Raw genomic sequence first — 16224 nt, forward strand, 5'->3', positions numbered from 1 at the left:
AAAGAGGTATATTAAAGAAACTGGCAAGCCATGAGGCACCTATTTGTTCTGCACGGTGTCTTTTAAAATTTTTGATTGAATTCACAATGTTTGAAAATTCAGACTTGAGGATTCTAGGGAAAAATCAGAATTTTTTTTTTTTTTTTTTTTTTTTTTTGAGATGGAGTCTTGCTCTGTTGCCTAGGCTGGAGTGCAATGGTGCAATCTTGGCTCACTGCAAACTCCGCCTCCCAGGTTCAAGCAATTCTCCTGCCTCAGCCTCCCAAGTAGCTGGGATTACAGATATGTGCCACCATGCCCAGCTAATTTTTGTATTTTTAGTAGAGACGGGGTTTCACCATGTTGGTCAGGCTGGTCTTGAACTCCTGACCTCAGGTGATCAGCCCGCCTCAGCCTCCCAAAGTGCTGGGATTACAGGCATGAGCCACCACGCCCAGCCATAAATCAAAATATCGTGGCCACACTGAACCACACTCATCTCAGGCTGAAGTTGAGCGTGGCTGCTCCCTGTAGATGGGACACCCACTCTCTTATTGTGAATCCTTACACACAAACCATTTCACTGACTCATCATTTTAGACATTCAGAGTGTGTAACCCCTGAGTTAAAGAGGGAAAAAGGAATGCGATGTAAATACAAGTGGAAAAAATATAAATCATCAGTCCCTAAATGGTACAAATGAAAGAAACAGATTCAAGATAAATTCATGGTCAATAAATCCAAAATCCTTTTTAAAGAGATGCTTGGGGTACGTTCTTAACATTTTTGAGACTGGCATCACAAAGGGCAACCTTTTTGGTTGTCAAAAGCCAAATCCTAGGCTAGGCCAATAAATCTCACATAATGGGGCAATGTGTATACATTACACAATAGATGTGCTTGTGAAATAAAGAAAACAGATTTTCTTCTCCCATCCCCTCCAGCATTAAGGTGTTACTGACAGAAAAACTGTATATATTTACACTGTACAACATGACATTTTGATATATGTATACATAGCAAAATGATGAAATCAAGTTAATTAACATATCCATCACCTCACATACTAATCATTTAAAACAGAGTTTTCTTTTAGGTCAACTGAGTCACATATAAAATTGGTAGCTCACTGTGAAGGGAATCCTGTGACACAATATGTTTTTATAGGGGACTTCCTTCAGCTAAAAACTAATTTTTCTTTGTTAAACATGGATTTTCTCATTTTGGATTTGAGAATTACTCCTATTTCTCCCAAGTGGACTCATAAAATGTCTGGGTCAATTTAGTCTAACAGTTTCGATCTATTTTTATAATCCAAATCTATAAACTCACAAAATAAAGTTATCTTACCAAGGAACAACTTCTGGGCTGGAAGAAAAATAGCCACTATGATATAGGGAAGCTAGATTTGATCTCAGACAATGGAATACTCTATTCTAGAGAATAATATATTGAAATACCTGAAAAATAATGAGACAAACTGATATCAGGTGCTTCTTGGCAAGATGCAATGAGGACACAGGATCTCTTTTTTTTGAGACAGCGTCTCACTCTGCTGCCCAGGCTGGAGTGCAGTGGCACAATCTTGGCTCACTGCAACCTCCACTTCCCAGGCTCAGCCTCCTGAGTAGCTGGGACTATGGCACATGCCAACATGCCTGGCTAAATTTTTTATTTTTTTGTAGAGACAGGGTCTTGCCATGTTGGTCAGACTGGTCTCGAACTCCTGACCTCAAGTTATCTACCCCACTTGGCCTCCCAAAGTGTTGGGATTATAGGCCTGAGCCACTGCACAATTACTGCCAAACTGGGCTTTCTGGAGGCCAGTTCATAGGGTGGGGAGAAGGGTCTTTAGAAGGCGTTCCCAAAATCAGAGTTCCTGAAATGTCTTTTAGACTTCCTATTAAGTTTATATTCTCTGGCTGGGTGAGGTGGCTGGTCTAGAGTCCCAACACTTTGGGAGGCGGAGGTGGGAGAACTGCTTGAGGCCAGGAGTTTAAGACCAGCCTGGGAAACATAGTGAGACCCTGTCTCTACAAAAAATACAAAAATTAGCTCTATACACAAACAAATTAGCTAGGCATGGTGGTGCATGCCTGCAGTCCAACCCAGCACTTTGGGAGCATGAGGTGGGAGGACCACTTGAGGCCAGGAGTTCAAGACCAGCCTGGGTAACAATGCAAGCCCTCACTTCTACAAAAACAAAAACAAAAACAAACATAAAAAAATTAGTGGGGCTTGGTGGTGGCCACCTGTAGTCCTTGCTACCGGGCAGGCTAAGGCGGGAGGATCACTTGAACCCAGGTGTTCAAGGCTGCAGTGAACTACGATCACACCACTGCACTCCAGCCTGGGCAACAGAGCAAGACCTTGTCTCTAAAACAAAACAAAAATCAAAACAAAACAGGCTGGGCGCTGCACGCCTGTAATCCCAGTGACTTTGGGAGGCCGAGATCATGGATCACGGTCAGATCGAGACTATCCTGGCTAACACGGTGAAACCCCCGCCTCTACTAAAAATACAAAAACTAGCCGGCCAGGGCGGGCGCCTGTAGTCCCAGCCTACTCCCGGAGGCTGGAGGGGGCAGGAGAATGGCGTGGGAACCTGGAGGCATGGAGCTGGTAGGAGCTGAGATCCGCCACTGCACTCCAGCCCGGGCGACAGAGCAAAACTCCGCCTCAAAAAAACAAAAAACAAAAAACAAAACAAAAGCTTATATTTTCGATTTACCAGCTGCCTCTTTTGCATTAACCCCGCTGCTGGCCCAAATCCTGTATTACTGCTGGTATTCAGTTGTGGGGTGTTAATCTCTGCTTATATTTGATATTTTCTTCTCTTCCTCACTGTGGCCCAATCTCAACTCTCTGCCCCTGCAGTATTTGATCTAACTCCAAACTATATTTGGCTTAACCTTCTCAATTACTTCTCAAAGACCTGCCTTTCTCATCAAATGAATTAGAGTAGCTGTTCAGTCAGGGAAGCTGGAAACTGAAGGAGGTTTAAGGATGAAGTCTGGGCTGGGTGCAGTGGCTCACACCTGTAATCCCGGCACTTTGGGAGGCCGAGGGAAGTGGATCATCTGAGATCCGGAGTTTGAGACCAGCCTGGGCAACACGACAAAACCCCGCCTCTACTAAAAATACGAAAATTAGCCAGGTATGGTGGCACTAGAATCACTTGAACCCAGGAGGCAGAGGTTGCAGTGAGCCAAGATCATGCCACTGCACTCCAGCCTGGGTGGCAAAGAAATACTATGTGCCACTCAAAAGGCCGAGTGCTTCACTTTTTCTACTCCTTTTCAAGTTTTATCCAGGTAAGTTCTTACATGGTTATATCTGCAGAGTACATACAGTATTTTCTTTTTTTATTTTATTATTTTTTTGAGACAGAGTCTTGCTGTGTCGCCCAGGCTGGACTGTAGTGGCGTGATCTCAGCTCATTGCAGCCTCACCTCCCTGGTTCAAGCAATTCCCCTGCCTCAGCCTCCCCAGTAGCTGGGATTATAGGCACATGCAACCACTCCCAGCTAATTTCTTTGTATTTTTAGTAGAGACGGGGATTCACCATGTTGGCCAGGCTGGTCTCGAACTCCTGACCTAAGCCAATCCGCCCGCCTCGGCCTCCCAATGTACTGGGATTACAGGCATGAGCCATTGTACCCAGCCTATTTATTTTACTTTTATTTTTATTTTTATTTTTTTTTCTCGAGATAGAGTCTCGCTCTGTCCCCCAGGCTGAAGTGCAGTGGCGTGATCTTGGCTCACTGCAAGCTCCACCTCCAGGGTTCACACCATTCTCCTGCCTCAGTCTCCCGAGTAGCTGGGACTACGGGTGCCCGCCACCAAGCCCGGCTAATTTTTTTTTGTATTTTTAGTAGAGATGTGGTTTCACCATGTTAGCCAGGATGGTCTCAATCTCCTGACCTTGTGATCCGCCCACCTCGGCCTCCCAAACTGCTGGGATTACAGGCGTGAGCCACCGTGCCCGGCCATTTTTTAATTTTTTGAGAGTCTCTCTCCGTTGCCCAGGATGGAGTGTGGTGGTGCAATCTTGGCTCGCTGCAACCTCCACCTCCTGGGTTCAAGCAATTCTCCTGCCTTAGCTTCCTGAGTAGCTGGGATTAAAGGTGCCTGCCACCACGCCCGGCCAATTTTTGTATTTTTAGTAGAGACGGGGTTTCACCATGTTGGCCACACTGGTGTTGAACTCCTGACCTCAAGTGATCCGCCCGCCTCGGCCTCCCAAAGTACTGGGATTACAGGCGTGAGCAATTGCACCTGGCCAGTATTTTAAACATTTCACGTTGCCAGTCAAAGAATGTATCATTTGGGCTGGTTGTAGTGGCTCATGTCTATAATCCTAGAACTGCAGGAGGCCAAGGGGGAGGGTCACTTGAGGCCAGGAGTTAGAGTCCAGCCTGGACAACACAGTGAGACCCTGTCTCTACAAAAATTTTTGTTAAATTAGCTGGTGTGGTGACATGCACCTGTAGTGCTAGCTACTCAGGAGGCTGAGGCTGAGGCTCAGGATCCCTTGACCCCAAAAATTTCAGGCTACAGTGAGCTATGATTGTGCCACTGTACTCCAGCCTGGGTGGCAGAACAAGACTCTGTCTCTTAAAAATAACAACAGGCTGGGCGCCGTGGCTCATGCCTGTAATCCCACCACTTTGGGAGGCTGAGGTGGGTGGATCACAAGGTCAGGAGTTCAAGACCAGCCTGGCCAACATGGTGAAATCCCATCTCTACTAAAAATACAAAAATTAGCTGGGCATGGTGGCGCATGCCTGTAATCCTAGCTACTCAGGAAGCTGAGGCAGGAGAATCGCTTGAACCCAGGAAGCAGAGGTTGCAGTGAGCTGAGATCACGCCACTACACTCCAGCCCGGGTGACAGAGTGAGACTCTGTCTCAGAAAATAAAAATAAAAATAACAACAACAACAACACCCCAAAAATACATATGTTTCAGAGTCAAAGAAACAGTTCAAGTTCAGGATGTTCCACTTATTAACAAGTTACTTCATCTTCCTTATCAAAAAAGTGGAAATGATAATAACTTCCACGGGCTTGTTGAGAAGACAAAATGATGTTACATACGTAAGAGTTGCTTGTCCCAGGGATACCCAGACATTGGAAAGGAGGATGAGTGTCTGTATGGTGGAACACTGGGAAGCATCTTGTCAAAGGTGGGGCTAACCTGCAGAGTCCTTTCATGGTCAGGAGTAGCAGCATCACTATTAGGGACTGTCCCAGCATTCTGAGCCTCCCACAGTGCTCCCCAAGGGTCCTACAGCTCAGGCACCATCTGTTGCCATTGCAAATCACCTCAGACGTCACCCAGCTACAGCCTGGGATGAATGGCTAAAAAAAAGTTGACTGGCCCACGTGACTTGCTTTGGCCAATGGCTTATGAGCAAATGTGATGTTCATATTGTTCAAACAGAAACTCATATTCTTCCTTCTGCCATGAGACTACCACGTCTTAAGTAGGGGATGCTCCCTCAGCCTCAGTTATGACAGAGAAGATACACAGAGGAGAGCCATAGAAGGTATTCCGGCACCACTGGCAAGTAACATGAGTGAAAAATAAATGTTTGTTGAGAGTCTGAGTTTTTAGATTGTTACAAAAGCAAAGCTGGCTAATATGGTAGTGATGGCAGAGAGAGACTGAATGAAATAGAAAATTCCATTTTTCTTACCTTTTTTTTTTTTGAGACAGAGTCACACTCTGTCCCCAGGCTGTAGTGCAGTAGCGTGATCTCAGCTCACCATAACCTCTGCCTCCCAAGTTCGAGCAACTCTCCTGCCTCAGCCTCTTGAGTAGCTGGGAGTACAGGCATGTGCCATCACGCCTGGCTAATTTTTTTATTTTTTTTATTTTTAGTAGAGATGGTTTTGCCATGTTGCCCAGGCTGGTCTCGATCTCCTGGCCTCAAGTGATCCACCCACCTTGGCTTCCCAAAGTGCTGGGATTACAGGCGTGAGTGAGTCACTGCGCCTGACCTCATTTTCTTGAAGAACAAGGGAGGTGTAAGTCAAAAGAAGCTGCGAATGGGAGCCAGGCACAGTGGCTTAGGCCTGTAATCCCAGCACTTTGGGAGGTTGATGTGGGTGGATCACTTGAGCTCATAAGTTCGAGACCAGTCTGGGCAACATGGCAAAACCCCGTCTTTACAAAAAATACAAAAATTTGTCAGGTGTAGTGGTTCACGCTTGTAGTCCCAGCTACTTGGAAGGCTGAGGCAGGAGGATCACTTGAGCCCGGGAGGCAGAGATCCTGCCACTACACTCCAGACTGGGTGACAGAGGGGAGACCCTGTCTCTAAATAAATAAATACAGAAAGCAAACAAGAAAGAAATGAACCTATAAACGGGAATTGACGTATTTTAAGGAGGGCCTTAGGCTCAGGCTCTGAAAAGCACTCTCCTGTTTCAGAACATGGGACCTAGACATCAAATGAGGAAGAGAGGGCTTCTGTGCCTCCATATAGAAATGCTTCTCCACATCAGTGTCTGGAATCCAGTGCTAGATAGACCGGGGAGGGGAGTGACATGGCTAATGCTAATGGCAGAACTCTTTCTGTAATCAAACAGCACACGTGAATCTTCCAAAAGAAGCAGAGTTGTGGATTTCCAGGTAGAAGTTTAGAGCTAATGGCAGACAGTACCATACTCCCGGAGTACTTCCCCAAGGGACCTGGAGCTCAGTTACATGAGATCTCAGTTACATGTAGGTGCACACCTACCTATCCCATAGCATCTGAAAGCTGCAGCCTGGGATGAATGACTGAAAAGTTGCAACTAGGTTTTGTCACCTGGGGGGAAATTACTTCCTCTAATTTAGACACTATTGATCTATCAATGTGACCTACGTTTGCATTAACTATTTGGGTAGATGTACCATACTGTTGGCATATCACTATGTTTGTGGTTAATTAGAAACTCCAGACCCTACTTGACTGGTAAACCATAAGCAGATTCCTACATAAGCCCATGCTGTGTTAGGAAATAAGCTGAAGTCCAAGAATTGGAGAGTTGTTGTTTATTATCAACTAGGAAGATTATCATTAGTAAAATTATATATGGTACAGTATATTCTTTATGTGTGAACAATCAAGACATACTTTTTTCTTCCGCAGCTAAGTAGAAAAATAAATTCTAGCTTATAGTTGTATTTTTATACAAAGTTATTAAAAACAGGAGAAATGTAATTTCCAAATACCTTGAAGTGAAATATGGGTTTCTAAATGCTAATGGTATGACCAAATACATCCTTCCATGTAAGAAGTTCTACAGGGCCAGGCACAGTGGCTCACACCTATAATCCCAGCACTTTGGGAGGCCAAGGTGGGTGGATCATGAAGTCAGGAGTTTGAGACCAGTCTGGCCAACATGGTGAAACCCCATCTCTACTAAAAACACAAAAACTAGCTGGGCATGGTAGTGGGTATCCATAGTCCCAGCTACTGGGGAGGCTAAAGCAGGAGAATTGCTTGAACCTGGGAGGCAGAAGTTGCAGTGAGCTGAGATTGCGCCACTGCATTCCAGCCTGGGCGACAAAGCGAGACTCCATCTCAAAAAAAACCAAAAAGTTCTACCAAGTTTTAAAAAAAATATTAAAAACATGCAGAAAAGCAGGAGTAAGCATATAAATGGTTAATACTTTGAAAAAGTATTGATCCAGAATACCACAACCTCAGCATCTTTACAAAGGGGTGCCTAATCGATATTCTCAAACAGAAGCAATTCTACATAGGACAACTCTTGGTAGCTTCAATGACAGGCCTCATGATGACTCATGATCAAGAAAAAAAGTGATAAAACTCCTGCAAGAGCAATATGTATTTTCCTGGAATACCACTGTCAACACTGGGAATGTATACTGGCATGAAGCTTCAATATTACAGAGGACTGCACTGGAATGTGAGGTCACAATTATTTTATGTTTGAGCCAGGGGTCATTTATGTGGCAACTTCAACCATCTCAGCGGTGAGCCAGAAAGCAAAGAAAGCCTCTAAATAACAAAAATGGATAAGAACCCCAGAGGACAGCAGTTAGAAAGGAACCCCACCAGTTCTCCATTATACCCCACCCAAGTCTAACAAACTGAGGCACCTCGTTTTCCAGCTTGCAGCAGGTGAAAATAAGGTGGGGATAGGCAAAGGAAGGGAACTGGAGTTGCTGGCTTAGCAGAGAGAGCTACACAAGTAAAAGCAAGAGGGAGTGGAATTCTGTTCTTTCTGTCTACAGATGGGAAACCAAGATCCAGAGAGCTGAAGTGATTTTTCTCAAGATCACAGAGCTAGTTTGTAGTAGCCTAAAAACTTAAACTCAGGATCCCGAGCCTCACTCAGTATTCTCTTCACCTCACCGCTTTGCCTCCTTTGCTATATAGCCTACATAAAATCAATTCTTTTTGAGATTTTAGACAGATTTGTACTGATATATACAGAAGTTAAAAAAAAAAAAAAAAAACTATTAAGAAATTTTCCAGACTGGGTGCCATGGCTCCTGCCTGTAATCCCAGTACTTTGGGAAGTCATAGTGGGAGGCCTGCTTGAGCCCAGGAGTTCGAGACCAGCCTGGGCAGCATAGCCAGACCTTGTGTCTGCTAAGAATTTAAAAACTAGCTAGGCACAGTGGCACACACCTGTAGTCCCAGCTACTTGGGAGGCTGAGGCGGGAAGATACCTTGAGCACAGGAGGTGGAGGCTGCAGTGAGCTATCATCATACCACTGCACTCCAGCCTGGGGGACACAGTGAGACCTTGTTGCTTAAAAAAAGAAAAATGAAAAAGAAATTCTCCAGATAAATTGTACTACGTTCTCCTAAATCTACTGAAGATTTAAGATTCAATTACAGGATAACAGTCTTGCTAAGATACCTGACTACGAAGCAATATAAACGGCACACCTACAAATTGACATTGGCTCCAGTAGTCTCATTTGGAGTAAGTAACTAACTTAATATTATGTAAATGGTTAGCTAAAAGTCACAAAGCTATTCATTGACGACAATGCTTCCTCTGATAGAATTGAAATGCTACCCCAACTCTTCTTAATTCCTCTGTATACTTGTGTTTGTATGTGTTTCCGACAGAGCTTGGGTAGGAGAGGAGACTAGTTGGAAATGTAGCTGGTATAGAGACACCAGATAGGGTAGTTAATGCTTGGTTCTGATGGCATCCTTAAACTCATCATTTAGCTCTACCGGCCGCCAGCTTGCCCGCGATGCTGCTTGGTTCTTCTTTAGTTCATGTCTTCAGTTCTTGACAAATCCGCGGGAGATTGGCCACCAGTACTAAATAAATTTCTGTTGGTGTCCAGGCTGGGCAACATAATGAGACCACACTCTTTTTAAAAAACTCCGCTGGGGGCTGGGCGCGGTGGCTCACGCCTGTAATCCCAGCACTTTGGGAGGCTGAGGTGGGCGGATCACCTAAGGTCAGGAGTTGAAGACCAGCCTGACCAATACGGTGAAACCCCGTGTCTACTAAAAATACAAAATTAGCCAAGCATGGTGGTACATGCCTGTAATCCCAGCTACTGGGGAGGCTGAAGCACGAGAATTGTTTGAATCCAGGAGACGGAGGTTGCAGTGAGCTGAGATTGCACCATTGCACTCCAGTCTGGGCAACAGGAACGAAACTCCATCTTAAAAAAAAAAAAAAATCCTTTGGGGAAGAGTGGAGATTTAACAAGTTTAGGAAGTAAGGCAGGTTCCTGAAGCTTGCAGGGCTCTTTATTTATATGTAGGCTAAAGCTAATGGAAGATGTTATAGCCTCACTGTTTAAAAAAGGACAAGTCTAAATAACAAAGGAACAACTGTGCCTCTCTTGGGAACCCAGCTGGAGATCATTCTAGGCACTGCCAGCACCTCCTTTGATTCTCATGACAAGTGGGGGAGTCGTGAAGGCCTGCCTACAACAAAGGGGCTGCTATTAATTCACACTGCCTTGGGGTTAAATGGATCATTTAAGTCTACCTTATAAACTAAGCCGAATAAAAAAGGATGTCATACTTGGTTAAATACCCTATTATAACATCATTCAAAAAAAAGAAAAGAGGGGCCAGGCGTGGTGGCTCAAGCCTGTAATCCCAGCACTTTGGGAGGCCGAGACGGGCGATCACGAGGTCAGGAAATCGAGACCATCCTGGCTAACACGGTGAAACCCTGTCTCTACTAAAAAATACAAAAAACTAGCCGGGCGACGTGGCAGGCGCCTGTAGTCCCAGCTACTCGGGAGGCTGAGGCAGGAGAATGGCGTAAACCCGGGAGGCGGAGCTTGCAGTGAGCTGAGATCCGGCCACTGCACTGCAGCCTGGGCGACAGAGCGAGACTCCGTCTCAAAAAAAAAAAAAAAGAAAAGAAAAGAGAAACTTAAAGAGAAGTTCAAAATGTATTACAAACCTCCAGCATCAGACCTGCCAGCATCCAGCCAGCCTCTCTGACAGCAGCCTCCGACACTCTTCCTTTGCCCTGTGCAGGGCCTAGGTATGCCAGCAGGCAGGGGCTTCGGGTCACAAAACTCCTGTGAGGCTCCTAGCTGTTCTGGGTTTTGGAAGGCTTTTCCCCCAGCAGCCTGCCAAGCATTACACTATCTCCGGGGCTAGTCTAGTCCATTCTCGCATAAGTGATTAGACCCTCAGAGCCCTTGAACCACCTAGATGGCTTTTTTGTTTGTTTTTAACCTGGAGGCTATGCCTTTTTTGACCAGCTGATTTGGGGATCCAATCTTCTCCAAAGGACTAAATAAGCCTTGCTGTGAGGAATGAAAAGAAGAGATGAAGAGCAGAGCAGACCAGCGAAGGTGCCAGCACCCAACCTTCTGATTTAGGCCCTGGCCTATCACCATGTCTGTGGCCCTTGTGTTGCCCCTTCCCAGTCTGTATTTTTAAATGAAAGATAAAAGGGAAGTAAAGTTAACAGATAGACTAAGTTGAAAGGTGACTCCAGAAAATGATAGAGATAAAACTGTTTTGGGGTTGTTCTGTTTTGTTTTTAGCAGGTAAAGTCAATAACAGACCAATCAAAATGATCACAGAGGGCCAGGCAAAACAGTATCTCAAAACAAGAAATAACGGCTGGGCATGGTGGTGGCTCACACCTGTAATCCCAGCACTTTGGGAGGCCGAGGTAGGAGGATCACTTGAGCTCAAGAGTACAAGACCAGCCTGGGCAACACAGACAGACCCCATCTCTTAAAAAAAGAAGAAGAAGAAATAACAACAACGCATGAAACACTCCCAGAGTTCATGCTGGGAGATCCTGCTCAAGAAAAGGTGGAGAATAAGGTCTATGTCTCAGGCAGGGCTTCTCACCTGGAGAAGGTGGGTGACGTTTATTCCCTGACCGTGATGGAGTAGGCTGTAAGCAGTGAGACCTCGGATTTCTCCCCCAGCATCTTCCCTCCAGCATTTGCACAGTGGCAGCCACACAGTGGGCTCCAACACATGTTTGCTGAATTACATAATGTTTCTAAATGATTTGGCTCCAAAGAGGAATGTGTACCCCCAGGGAATTTACAGGATGAGCACAGGGTATGGGGAAAACATTAGAAGTTCTGTTTCCACTTAGTTTTCTATTTTTTTGTGTACTTAATATTAACAATATATACAATAACAATATATACAATACAGTGTTATATGTACATAATTTAAAAAACAAAGAACATACCCAAATTGGGGATATAAAACTCTTTTCACTACTAGGCTGCATAATCAAAAAGTTTAAATGCAAAATGTTAATAATTATTAAAAACTGGTGAGGGCTATAGGGGAGCTTCTTATTCTTCTCCTTCTACTTTTCTGCACAGTTACAAATTTCTACGATAAAATGAAGAATTTCAGCTTCAAGTTCTCAGGAATGGCATGGCAGGGTGAATGCAAACCCAAGCCTCTAAAGGCATTTTACTGTCTTTCCAGGGAGCGCCACCCAAGCCTCCACAGAAGTAGAAGTTTTAAACTGACTGTTCCCATCCCTGCCTCCCTACCTGGTGTGATATCTTTGGTGGTGAGGGAGGCCTTCTGTTGAGTGTAGTTCTCCTTTTAACTTTAATGCTAATAGGACAATGACTAGAGAAATATGTTCTGGGTAAATCAGGTTTGCCCATTTATCTCCTCCAGAGGAAACTGATTTGCTTCTTATGGTGATAGAAAGGAACTGCAGAAGGGAAGAACTGGCTTTTGATCAACTAAGACGTGAGCAGTGACAGGAGTCCAGCCTAGTGGCTGGTGAGGGAACTGGCCAAAGGCACCCTTGGAGGCCAGAAGGGTCAGGTAGGCACTTCAGGGCAAGTAGGAAATAAGTCAAAGTGCCTGTTCATCCCACCACCAACCTCTTCCTGCCGTAGGAAACATATGTAAAAGACAGACACCTGCCAGACTGCCTACTCCCTCCTTTCACCCCCACTGCATTCTGAATCACACCAGATCCACCACTGTGATTCAACTTGGTAGGACACTTCACTGAGTTTAGAAGAGATCTGTAATTTGGAATTAAAAGAGAAAAAACAAAGGGGAGGAGACAGATGAAACAAGAATGGCAAAATGTTGAAAAATATTGAATCTGGTGATGAGTCTAAGGGGGTTCTTTATTCTACTTTGGGGTAGATTTTACATTTCCAAACAAGAAGTTTAATTTTTTAATTACAATTATGATACTGTCATAAATTAAAGGTGCCTTTTCAGTTTTAACTCAGTAACTTCTACATACATGCCAAAAAAAAGAGATGAAGGCCATGTTTTCTACCATCTAACCAGCAAACAAAACAAAACAAAACAACTTTTTTTCACACTATTGATAACTTTAAAAGGACAAAGTAAGTGTACGATGTCACAAAGGAGCTAGGAAAGTATAAGAGAAAACATGTCTGGAAAGAATAAAATGCTCTGGAATATTTAGTTAGATATAGCATATGGTAATTCTAAATAAAGCATATTGAGTTTTTAAAAAAACTTACATCCTGTTTTTGATTTAAAAGAGCATAGGGTACTTTTCGTCATCTGGCCACTGGCTCATGAAAAGACACACACAGTGTCCTTGTCCTGTTGTCTGGACTCATAAGCCACAGAATTTGGAATGACCTTCCGGGCCAGCCAATGCAACCAGACAGCATCCTCACCAAAGGCCATCTAGCCGCCACCAGACCCCTCTGAAGATGGGAACGGAGTACTTTCCCAGGCAGGCCACTCCTTTCTCATCCAGCCATGCTTCTGGTATGTTCTCCCTTAGGCTGAGCTGTAAAGTGTTCCTAAGCAATCACTATCTCTTGGGAGAATCTGCCCAGATGAGAGGTTGCTAAAAATTCATCATGGTTTAAACAGCAGAAAAAAACAAAAATAAAATTAAAAAAAAAAAATCATCATGGTAAGAACTTTAGTCTCCATGACAAACCAAGCTACCAAAAATGGAAGAACTGGTCCCTGAAACCAGATTCTCCATTTAATTTGAGTTAAAGCCATAACTGGATCTGGGTGCTTGTTTGGAGATTGAGTTGGTCTGGCATTCCTTTTGTCAAACAAACAGAAAAACCTAGCAGGCCGAGTGCAGTGGCTCACACCTGTAATCACAGCACTTTGGAAAGAGGCTGAGGCGGGTGGATCACCTGAGGTCAGGAGTTTGAGAGCAGCCTGGCAAACATGGTGAAACCCTGTCTCTACTGAAAATACAAAAATTAGCTGGATGTGGTGGCACACGCCTGTAGTCCTAGCTACTGGGGAGGCTGAGGCAGGAGAGTTGCTTAAACCAAGGAGGCGGAGGTTGCAGTGAGCCGAGACTGTGCCATTGTATTCCAGCATGGGCGACAGAACAAGGCTCTGTCTCAAAAAAAAAAAAAAAAAAAAAAAAAAAAAAGGAAATACATTTAATCTTTGTAATCATTCAGACACTTGCTCTGAAATCACAATGAAACGTACAGAGAAATGCTAAAGAATTTTTTCCCAGGGGAAGGCAAGAGCCAGTGTGAGGCTTTTGCCTATGACACAATAATTACTACCTCATTTCCTCTTTCCTTCCTTATAAGCCAGCCTTAGAGCCTACTCGGTCAAGCTATAGTGGACAGGGCCAGGATGTTCCAGGCCATGGTCTTCTTCCTTGACCCAAGAACCAGGACTGTCCACTTCCCCAAGGCTATCGGTCCCCAGTGGGGAAGAGTGGAGCACAGCTGTCCCTCAGTACAGCAGGGGTATTGGTTTCAGAGCCCCCTACAGACACCAAAATCTATGCATACTCAAATCCCTGATATAAAAGGGCACAGTATTTGTATGTAACCTACAAACATCCTTCCATATACTATAAATCACCTCTAAATTATTTATAATACCTAATACAAAGCAAATACAATGTAAATAATTGTCATACTGTATTGTTTAGGGGATAATGACAAAGAAAAAACATGTTTAGTAAGGATGCAATTTTTTTTCTAATATTTTTGATCTGTAATTGGTTGAATCCACATATGCAAAACCCTCAGATAACGGAGGGCCAACTGTACAGGCAAAGATCCACACCTCACAGGCACACAGCAAGATTTAGCTTCTTAGACACAGAACAGACAGATTACAGGCACTTAGAATCATTAGTAAATAAGAAAATTCAGACCCTGTTGTAATCATCACTTTTAAAGATAACTAACCAGCTTACATCACATTATTTAAATAAGTAATATATTGGCATTCTCAACAAATACACAATATAACTGGAGAGTGACAAGGCATCCTCAATTCTTGTTCCTCTTCGACCCAGTTCCCACCTCGCGATGGATAACCAGATTTTTTGCTTCTTGTGAGTCCTTTGAAATAGTGATTATGCATGTACAGCAAATAACAATACACACTACTTCTGCTCTTTATTATACATATATGTATAATATGATAACTATATATATGCATTTATAATTTGCCATCTTTACCTTTTTTTTTTCTTTTTGAGATGGAGTCTTGCTCTGTCGCCCAGGCTAGAGTGCAATGGCACGATCTCAGCTTACTATACCTTTCGTCTCCCAGGTTCAAGCAACTCTCCTGTCTCAGCCTCCTGAGTAGTTAGTAGCTGGTATTACAGGCATACACCACCAGGCCTTGCTAATTTTTGTATTTTTAGTAGAGACGGGGTTTTGCCATGTTGGCCAGGCTGGTCTTGAACTCCTAACCTCAGATGATCTGCCCACCTCTAGCGCTGGGATTACAGGGGTAAGCCACCGTGCCCAGCCCATCTTTACCATTTTTAAGTGTACAGTTCAGTGGTAATAAATACATTTGGCAGGGCGCAGTGGCTCACGCCTGTAATTCCAGCACTTTGGGAGGCCAAGGCAGGTGGATTACCTGAGGTCAGGAGTTCCAGACCAGCTTGACCAACATAGTGAAACCTCATCTCTACTAAAAATATAAAAAATTAGCTGGGAGTGGTGGCGCATGCCTGCTCGGGAGGCTGAGACAGGAGAACTGCTTGAATCCAGGAGATGGAGGTTGCAGTGAGCTCAGACAGTGCCACTGCACTCCAGCCTGGGCAGCAGAGCGAGACTCCATCTCAAAAATTTAAAAATAAATAAATAAATATATTTATATCCCTTTTTCTCCTTCATCCGCCTCTCCATTTCCTGCCCTCTGGTAGCCACCAATCTATCTGTGTGTCATTGTGAGATCTACTTCTTTAGCTCCGACATATGAGTGAGAACATGCGATATTTGTCTTTCTCTTATTTCACTTAACATAAATGGCCTCCAGTTCCATCCATGTTGCTGTAAATGATAGGATTTCATTCGTTTTTATGGCTGGATGATATTCCACTGTGTATACATAACCTGTTTTCTTTATCCATTCATCTGCTGATGGACAGTTAGGTTGATTCCATATTGTAAATAGTGCTGCAATAAACAGGAGTGCAAATATCTCCTCTCTTTTTACACAAATGATAACATACTAAAACACTGTCTGTACCTTACTTTTTAAACTTAATCTTCAACTAAATTTCTAAACCTGATTCCAGTTTCTTAGAGCCTCCTTCTCAAAATAGCCAAGCAAAAATATTAGACAACTCAACAAAATCAAAAGTCAAAACTGTCAGGGAACATATACCAACACTGTAATTGACTTACTCTTTTCCAGACCGATTTGGCCAATTTCTCCAACCCCTTATATCCTTCTCAGTATTACTTGGTCCTCAAAGAACAGAATCACAAACTGCTTCCTCCTCTCCTCTATTAGCTCTTTCCATCTGCATTTAAACATGGGCCAAAGGTTGGG

General features: G+C 43.9%; 1 protein-coding gene across 6 annotated transcripts in view; it reads right to left on the bottom strand.

Annotated features, from left to right (window-relative positions):
- The window catches only part of CRTC3 (CREB regulated transcription coactivator 3), a 116725-nt gene that overhangs the window by 51500 nt on the left and 49001 nt on the right, over positions 1–16224 (bottom strand). The gene's annotated exons all lie outside the window — the stretch shown is intronic.

Source organism: Papio anubis, chromosome 7 (assembly GCF_008728515.1).
Source record: "Papio anubis isolate 15944 chromosome 7, Panubis1.0, whole genome shotgun sequence".
NCBI lineage: Eukaryota > Metazoa > Chordata > Mammalia > Primates > Cercopithecidae > Papio > Papio anubis.